The 10093-nt window shown below is 37.6% G+C and overlaps 1 pseudogene; it reads right to left on the minus strand.

Annotated features, from left to right (window-relative positions):
- Nucleotides 1–7168: 7168 nt before the first annotated feature.
- On the minus strand, nucleotides 7169–7351 carry LOC116638948 (annotated as a pseudogene).
- Nucleotides 7352–10093: the final 2742 nt, after the last annotated feature.

A 10093-nucleotide genomic window follows, 5' to 3' on the forward strand; every position in this document is an offset into this window, starting at 1 on the left:
AGTTTAAAATGGCTCATTTTTAGACCATTCTGAAAAGCCTCCTAACTATGCTCATGATTCAAAGTAGCACGTGCCCTAGAGGCATGCCTACACTTTTGTTTCCGTCTGACTTCTCTGAGCTGGAGAAATGCTGGGAAATGTTGAGAAACTTCTTACCTTTTGGAAATAGCTTTTGGATTAGGGTGGTTTCCAAAAGGACAGATTAATTCTCTGCATAAAAGGCAGGGGTGTTGCCAAACAGACAAAGATTTTTCTCCATTGGAAGGTCTAAGAACATATTTAATGTTCTAAAATAATACTGCAATTAGTAGCACAATAAGATATTAAAATACCTTCTAACCAAGACAACGCGCACACTGATGACCCAAAACAATCACTATACAGCGGTCAGTGAGCACAGTTTTTTTTTTTTCTACAGTTCCAGTATATATTCTGAGGCAGAAAAAAAAAGTGTAGCATAGTCTTCACTATTTTGCATAACAGGAAGAGAAGGCAAGTGGGTTTTAATCATAGATTCTGAAAACGATTAAACATTTTAGATGAACAGTACAAAAAATAAATGGTACAATTTAAATGTCTTCAAATTCTTAAAGGAAACAGCTGATCAAATTTGTAGGTAATGAGTGCATGATATTCAGTGTGGCCATGATTTCTGTGTCTGGGTTATAAAACCATATATCATCCTGACAAGGAATCCTAATTATGGAGACCTTAGAAATGACACCTCTCAACACCTACTTGTTGAATAGAATCTTTTTACAGATTCTCCTACTGATATTTCCAAGCTTCTGTCAAACTCCTCCAGGGAAGGGAGCTTGTTCTATCACGAGCCTCGCTATTCCACTTGTATTCAAGTGTTGGTTTTTGGACTTTTTTTTTTTTTTTCTTAAATTGACCTGAGTACAAGATCTCGATAGCATTTCCCTTCCACTATGAAAATATAGACTAATGGAGCCATTTTGGTAAGAGCATATGTAGAATCCTGCTAATTTGATACCCATTTGGAACTCCCTTTGGAAAAACCACCACTCGAGATTCCAGAATCATGGTTTTCAGTAGGGTTGATATTGGCCCCCTGCAAACACTTGGCAATGTCTGAAGACATTTTTTAATTTCTCAACTGGGTGCCACTGGTAGCTAATGGGTAGAGGCCAGGGATGCTGCTAAAAGTCCTATAATGCACAGGACAACCCTCAACAACTAGAAATTATCCTGCAAGAGGTATCAATAGAGCCAAGGCTGAGAAACCGGGCTATAGAACAATGCAAAATAAGTCTGAGCCCTCTTCTGCCTCAGGCACCCTCTGATATCTAAAGACAGTTATAACCTCTTAGCCTTTTCTCGTTCAGACTAAGCATTTGTAATTTGTTTAAATGTGGTAATTAGTTTGTAATTACATTTATAATTAGTTCAACTATTGTTCTCAAGGTATAGTCCCCAGAGTCCTTCCTTGGGACTCCCTTTAATTTCTCAAAGTCTTGTTCATAATTACATGTTCAAAATTACAGTTTTCCATTTGTGCTCTTACCCAGTTTCACATAGGACCTAGTACATAGCGGTGCTCAGAAAATACTTATTAAAGGGTAAATGGATCAATCATACAGTAAATCAAAGAAAAGAAGAAGAATGGAAAAATAAAGAGCCTTGAAATCCCCTAATGAGGTCCTTTTGTTTATGAAGATTATGAAGAACAATCAAGCACTTTATTTATACACATTGATTTAAATCATGACAACCAGCGAGGAGGCCTTGAAATACTGTGAAGCTCCAGTTGGGGGAGCCCAGTCACTAATTCAAAGACTGGGAAGAACTGTATCTTAAATCTTAACTACAGATTTTAAATCTCCTTGAGGGAAAAGAAAATATTTTCTCTTTTTGATTTGTTTATATGCATGATGCATTGAGGGTGTCTAATAACTCCACTTTGATGTTATGGCCTGAGGAAAACATAAGGTCCAAAATGAGAATTGTGAGCAGTTGTACAGCCTGAGAAAATGCATGGTTTCTTTTTCAGGGCTGCTCCAATGGAAAAAACCCCATCCCACGTTAATGGTGGTAGACACCATTTAATGAGAATGTGCCTAAATGAAGGTAGTTTTTCACTCTCTGTGTTTCCTTTGAGTACTAGAACATACAAAGTTAGATTTCAGGAAGGAACAGAGAGCTGTGGCGGGATTATAGGCCACAAAAGTGCCCTCTTATTCTTTCTGAATTGGTCCTCCAGATTCTGTCCTGTGTGAGATGGTCACACAATGGGTACATTCGCAGACTTACCAGATGTCAGGCAGGATGTGGGCTGTGCATGAGCCCTCCCACTCAGCACCCCACTCTGCCTCCCCCAACACAGGCATTCCTCCTAAATCTCTCTGAAGTAACGGATTAGGCCAGAAAATACAGTTTCTTCATGTTCTCAATGTCATTTCCTATCTTACAGAGCAAAGTCCATTTTATTTTATTTTATTTTATGTTGTATTATGTTATTTTATTTTTTCAAAGATTTATTTATTCATTTTAGAGAGTGTGGGGGCATACGGGTAGAGGAAGAGAGGAAACCCTCAGGCAGACCCCCTGCTTGAGTGCAGAGCCCCATGTGGGGCTGGATCCCAGGACCCGGAGATCATGACCTGAGCTGAAATTAAGAGTCGGACGCTTGACTGACTGAGCCACCCAGGCGTCCCACAAGGTCCATTTTATATTCAGATCCACTCTGAGCCAGTTGAAGAAGCAATCAGGAGATTGCAGGCATGTCAGGCCATGTCTTTCTAAGGCCTACCCGTAGGTCCGCAGTAGCCTGCTTCAACTCCCCTCTGCAAGCTTTTATCGTGGTGGTAGGCCTGCCTTGAGATTTTCTCTCCAACCCTGGTGTACCTGCATGTGACACCTGTTCATGCCTTTCCTGTCTGGCCTCAGTGAGTTCCTAAGCCCCATGCCGATGGCTCCCTGTCTCTGTTAATAACAGATTGGTGATGTTGACCCCTAGATAGGACTGCCTACTATACGGCCTGGCACTGTGATTGGGCTCTCATTCCCCTAAGCCAGAAGCTTACACATGAATCTATTCAGCCTCTATGAACTCTCATTCTCCAGAGACAGAAGGGCCAAACGTAGCGATTTTTCTGAAGAAGGAATGACTTAGTCAAAAGAACATGGGATTCTGAATCAGAGACACCTGGATTTCAGGCCCCACCCTCCCAAACAGTATTCAACAGGTAATTGTACATTCTAGATGCTGTATTTTAAAAGTAAATAACCATGGGGCACCTGCGTTGTGCAGTCAGTTAAACATCTTGATGTAGTTTTGGAATATTGGTTAGGTTTGGTGGGATGAGGTCTGGAGCCAACAGCCAGGAAAGAATTCTTGAGACATCTTTGGTGCAAAATGGTGGTTTTATGCAAGCACGGTGACAGGACCCATGGGCGGAAAGAGCTGCGGAACCGGGGCTATAAGGAATGCCTGCTTATATACTTGGGAGTTGGGGGAGGTAAGGAAAAGGGAGGTGTCCAAAAGGACTTTCATATGCTAAAGAAGATTCTCAGGATAGCAGAGGCCTGGCTATTGTAAAGTTAAGGTTGTTTTTCCCTCTATCAAGGCATTCACATTAAGACAGGGGGGAGCTTCCTGGAGGAATGTCACACAGATCCCACCCAGGAGTGGGGGGTGGGAGGTTGCAGGGTATCCGCTTGTGCTTTGTCCTTAGCTAGCCTTCTGCTCCCTCATCAATCTGTTGAGCTCTATGCCCAGCGTGGAGTCTGCTTAAGACTCTCTGCCCCTTTGGCTTGTGCTTTCTCTCTCTCTTAAACAAAATAAATCTTAAAATAAAAATAAGTATGCTTATATATTTGTGAAGAAAAAAATAATACATGTAAACTCACTTAATAAATTATAAAGTGGCATACACCTATTTATGTTATGCTGCAAGTTGATTATATTTAAGCTATATCAGTTGAATCCTAGTATACCAGTATCAGAAATTAAAGTTGCTAAGTCATTCTAAATAATTTTCAGGAAAACAGCCTAGAGATTAATTAGAGACAGATGGGGTAGTGGAGTGACCTCATATGGAACCATTATAAAAAGCAAATGGGAATTGGAGTTAAAAGGAAGCTGCTTATGGGAAACCAAAGGAAATGTCACCCCAGAAGGGAAAACAGATAGATACTGTTTTGCAAAAGGAAAGTCTCACTATTAATCTCAAAAGAACCTAGTACTAGGTTTTTTCTTTAGGTAGCAAATTTAGCACTAACATAATAAGCAAAGACTAATTCAACTGTTTATATAGTTGAGGATAAAGCAAGTTGCAAAGAAGTGAAGCAGAGTTTTCAACATCAGTTCATAAGTGGCAGGGAGGAGTAGATCCTTGGGTTTGTCTTGCTTTTTCCACTGGGCTAGGAAAGTCGACCTCTCCAAAGCTTCAGTTTCATCATTTGTAAAGTGAGGTAGTTGGTGAATGAGATGATCTCTGATAATCTCACCAGTTCTGACATAAATTCTTCTAACCTATGAGACCTTTTTATTGTTTAGAATCCCCTCTCTTTCTTCACTGAACCCAGTCAGAGAAAGACAAATACCATATGATTTCTCTCATATGTGGAACTTAAGAGACAAAACAAATGATCAAAGGGGAAAAAAAAGAGAGAGAGAGACAAATCAAGAAACAGACTCTTAACTGCAGAGAACAGATGGTGACCAGAGGGGAGGTGGGGGTGGGGGAAGGGTGAAATAGGTGATGGGGATTAAGAGCACACTTAATCTTGATGAGCACTGAGTAATCACTATATTGTACACCTGAAACTAATATAGCATGGTCTATTAACTACACAGAAATTAAAATGGAAAGAAAGGGAAACAAAAAAGATATTTTTACTGCTCTTACATTAAAAACATGATAGAATTATAGATCTTCAGAAATTACAGGTTTCTAGACTTGGAAATGTGGTGTGGGTCAGTTTCACCCTGTCCTGGTTTGGGGCAAGGAGGAATCTCAAACTGGTTCTGATGATTCCTGACCAAGTATATATGCTGGGTGCTTTCTCTTTCATACTGCTCTTTCTGAGAAGTCAGAGTTTCTATGTCTGTTTTAGAGGCTTAGAATTGCTTGGGCCATGGAGGAGGGCATTATAAATATAGGGTCTTTTGTAGCCTGAACAAAATTTTGCATCATAGTTATTAGAGGAGTTCATTGAGAGGATGTGACTGCCAGTTGACCTGAGTGCTGGCCCTTGGACAATCAGAGACTCCTCACTCACTTCCTTGTCCTTGGAATGTAGATTCTGCCCACCATTTCCCCATCAGGAGCTGTTTCAAGGACATAGCCTTGAGAGAGTAATGTGTTATTGAGCCCATCTGGACTGTGTACGTGACTGAACCTTGTTAAGGCTTCTATATAAACTTTTACGATTCTGGTGGGCAGGTGCGGAGATCTACTCATCTTGCGGCCACCTAAGACAAGCCTTGTATGTAAGTTCCCTTGTTTATTAAATCTGCTACTTAACAATGTGGAGTGGTCTGCCTCTTTTTTTGGTTTTTCTTACCTTCCCTATATGGGGGCCAGTTTTGAATTTCACCCGGGGAACTCCCATGTTTGCAAACCAACAGTAGTTGACCATCACTTCTGCTGGGTGATGTGATGTGTTGTGCAGTGTTCTGGCAACTGTTGCTAAGAGGCCCCTATCCTTCGGCAGAGGGAAGGCAAACTAACATTATAGGGGAACACTAACCCACTGGCACTCACTGGAAGGACAAAGGGTGGCCTGTGGGCGTCGCCTGGGTTTTCTCAAGGCCCAGGCAAAGGATAGGTAGGAGGTCCTACGCTTTGCCTCTTCACGTAATCCTTCCTCTCCTCCTGGCTGTCCTCCTCGTGCCCTCTCTTTCTCTATCCTCCTAGACAGAGCACCCTTAATTTTCCCATTTGGGTGGGGTCCTTTCGCTTTTCATCTGTGTTTCTTCTAATCTGTTTCCTTGTGAATACATTTTATGCTCTCTTTTTTTAGAGCTGTCCTTTTTGACACAAAATCCTTTTTCGACTTTTTTTTAAATCTCTTTAACATTTCAGTTCTCACTTAAACACTGTGGCTTTCAAGAGCACTGTCTTTGAAGCAGGCTTCGAGTGACTATTTTGGAAGTCAGATGCTGAATAGTGACACTTCCTTTCTCTATGCTTTCCACCTCCAACATCCTAATTCTTCCTTAGGCAGTGGAGGTCTCTCCTGAATAGCAGGAAGTACAAAAAAAAGAACAGCACATTGACAGATTTTAAAGCACTATTTCACAACATAACTACAAGGTGATTCACATAAACATCCAGTTTGCTGATTCTGACTGGTAATTTTTAAAGTCCTGCTGTGTGTCCAGCATACAGGATCTGCCCTCAAGGAGCTTCATAACGATAATAGAATCCAAGAATCAAAGGGAAATTGCTCCTTTTCACTTGCTCAGAAAAGGAATCTTATCCCCAATAACACTTCAGTTCCACTTGCACACCTCTGGTACTGGGACAGTATTTCTGGAAAGCTGACTCTGAAGCAAATGAGTCATTGTTAAGTGACCTGGGACTACCTCTTATTTAAATGAACCATACAGTAAAGCTTAGAAATGTGAATAGTCAGTCTCTAATTTGTTTTGTAAATTAATTTTTGTCCATGCATTAACTTTATTTAAGGCAAATATATTTGTATATCTGGGCATACATATATATGTATGTGTATGTATATATGTATGTATATGACTTATTTCTAAAATAAGTTAATCACTGTATGACTTCTGCTCACAGTGATGGCAAAACTCTAAAGATATACATTAGGCATATAATCTTTGAAATCTTATAAAAAATAAGTTTATTCAATTTACTTTTAGGTTTCTTTGGAAGTCTCACTACCATCACGAATGCTATATATTTACATGGTTGGATTGATAAATTAACTCAACCTTGAACTTGGGTGTAATACCAGAATATAGTCTCTGTTCTTTCCCAGATAATTTAATTATTTAACAGATTCAGAAATTTTGTTAAGTACTATTAGATGAACAGATATTTTTGCTTATAAAAATAAATATGCAAGTATGTGACTATTAAAATATTTTCATTCTATAATTTTCAAACTAAATGTTATGAATGTAGTGACATTCAGTGTTAGAAATTAACATAACAGTACAGGTACACAAAGCAATACATTTAATTATTTAATACATATTTGTTGAATCCTAATGCTGTACCGTGGGCTGTGACAGACAGTTGGGGACACAGTGATGAATGAAATGTGATACAGAATCATTACATCTATAGTTTTCAATTAGCAATGATCGCGCCTCAGATAAACCTCATTGGCTATGATACTGCCACTGCATCTATATTCCATGTTACCACAAACGGCAAGATTTCCTTCTTTCTCATGACTGAACAGTATTTCATTGTGTACACATATACCACAACGTTGTCTGTTCATCAGCCAGTGGGCATGTAGGTTGTTTCCATATCTTGGCTATTGTGAACAAGGTTGCAATGAGAATGGGGGTGCAGATATTTCTTAAATATCCTGTTTTCATTTCCTTTGGATATATAACTAAAGGGGAAGTGTGATTGCTGGATCATCTGATAGTTCTTTTTTAAAATTGTAAGGAAGCTCCATACTGTTTTCTATATTGGCTGGACCAATTTACATTCCCACCAATAGCAGACAAGGGTTCCTTTCATCCACATCCTCACCGACACATGTGAACTCTTGTCTTTTTGATTTTAGCATTCTAACAGGTATGAGGTGATCTCTTATTGTGGTTTTGATTTGCATTTCTCTCATGAGTAGCGACATTGAGCATCTTTTCATGTACCTATTGGCTGCTTGGATGTCTTGTTTGGAAAAATGTCTATTTGGTGCCCATTTTTTAATCCACCTATTTGTTTTTTTTTTTGTTTTTTTTGTTTTTGCTATAGAGTTGTATGCATTCTTTATCTATTTTGGATATAAACCCCCTATCATATATATGATTTGCAGATATTTTCGTCCATTCTGTAGGTTGCCTTTTCATTTTGTTGATGGTTTCCTCTGCTGTGCAGAAGCTTTTTAGTTTGAGGTAGTGCCACTTGTTGATTTTTGCTTTTGTTACCTTTGCTTTTGGTATCAAAGCCCAAAAATCATTGCCAAGACATGTCAAAGAGCTTACATTCTATGTTTTCTTTTAGGAGTTTTTTTTCAGGTCTTAAGTTCTTGCCTTTAATTCATTTTGAGTTCGTTTTTGTGTATAGTGTAAGAGAGGGGTCTAGTTTCATTCTCTTTCATGTGGCTTATCCAGTTTTTCCACCAGAATTTATTGAAGAAACTATTCTTTCTTTATTGTATATTCTTGGCTCCTTTGTCATAAGTTAGTTGACTATCTATGTGTGGGTTTATTTATAGGCTCCCTGTTCTATTCCATTGATCTGTGTGTCTGTTTTTATGCCAATTCCATAATATTGATTAATACAGTTTTGTACTATAGTTTGAAATCAAGAAGTTTGATGTTTCCAGCTTAATTTTTCTTAAGATTGCTTTGACTATTCAGGGTCTTTTGTGGTTCCATATAAATTTTAGGATTGTTTGTTCTATTTCTTTTAAAATGCCTTTGGGATTTTGATAGGAATTATATCAAATCTGTAGATTCCTTTTGGTAGTATGGACATTTTAACACATGAATTCTTCCAATTCATAAGCATGTAATAACTTTCCATTTGTTTGTGTTTTCTTCAAATTTTCTTCAACGCCTTATGGATTTCAGGATGCAGATCTTTCACCACCTTGGTTAAATTTATGCTTAGATATTTTATTCCCTTTGGTGCAATTGTACATGGGATTGTTTTCTTAATTTTTCTTTATGATAGTTTGCTGTTAGTATTAGAAACATAACTTGATTTTTACATGCTGATTTTGTATCCTGCAACTTTACTGAATTTGTTCACTAGTTCTAACAACTTTATGGCAGAGTCTTTAGTGTAGAATTTTCTGTATATAAAACTATGTCTTCTGCAAATAGCGGCAGTAGAATATTTTTAGTATATGTGCTGCTGAAGCGAGCACCGTAGAATATTTTTAATAAGAATATATTTTCCCTGTCCTCTTATAACTAGTGATAAAAATAATAATGCACAGTGCCTGCCTTTGAGAATTTAAGGGTTAGTAGGGAAGCAGTGTGCTGCTTGAGCACCATGATAATTTAAATATTTTCTTCATTTTTGAAAGTAAACTTTTTGTTCAAGTATAATATACCTAAAGGGAAGTTTACAAACTATAAGGATATTTTAATAAGGTTATTTATCATATATTCTTATTTTTAGTGTGTATAGATTTGAAGCAATGACCTCTTTTCATTCTTGATGTTGGTAATTTATGCTTTTTTAAATTAATCTTGTTAACTGTTAATCATCTTTGTTAGTTTTTACGTGGAACTACATTTGGCTTTGTTTATTTTCTCTGTTATATGTTTACCTTTATTATTAGTTTGTGTTCTTATATTTATTATTCATTATTTTGTGCTTTGTTGGAGTTAATTTGCTATTATTTTATCACTTTTTGTAATATATATATTTAGATTATTGATTTTTAAACTTTATTATTTATATATTTTAAGACTATAAATTTTCCGGGCGCCTGGGTGGCTCAGTTGGTTAAGCGACTGCCTTCGGCTCGGGTCATGATCCTGGAGTCCCTGGATCGAGTCCCGCATCGGGCTCCCTGCTCAGCGGGGAGTCTGCTTCTCCCTCTGACCCTCTTCCCTCTTGTGCTGTCTCTCATTCTCTCTCTCAAATAAATAAATAAAATCTTAAAAAAAAAAAAAAAAAGACTATAAATTTTCCTATATGTACTACTTTAGCTGAATCTTTCAAGATTTGCTTTGTTATATTTTCATTTTCATTAAATTACAAATATTTTTAGATTTCTTTTATGATTTCCTGTTTGCTACATGGGTCATTTAAAAGGTTTTGCATAATTCCTAAGTAATTGTGATTTTTCTAGTTGACTTTGTGTTACAGATTTCTAGCTTAAATTTCAGTTTGGTCTGAGAGCATATTTCAAATGATATAAATTTCTTGAAATTTTTTGAATCTCATTTTACAGTTTTACT

This window comes from Phoca vitulina, unplaced genomic scaffold, assembly GCF_004348235.1.
Source record: "Phoca vitulina isolate PV1807 unplaced genomic scaffold, GSC_HSeal_1.0 scaffold16, whole genome shotgun sequence".
Lineage (NCBI taxonomy): Eukaryota > Metazoa > Chordata > Mammalia > Carnivora > Phocidae > Phoca > Phoca vitulina.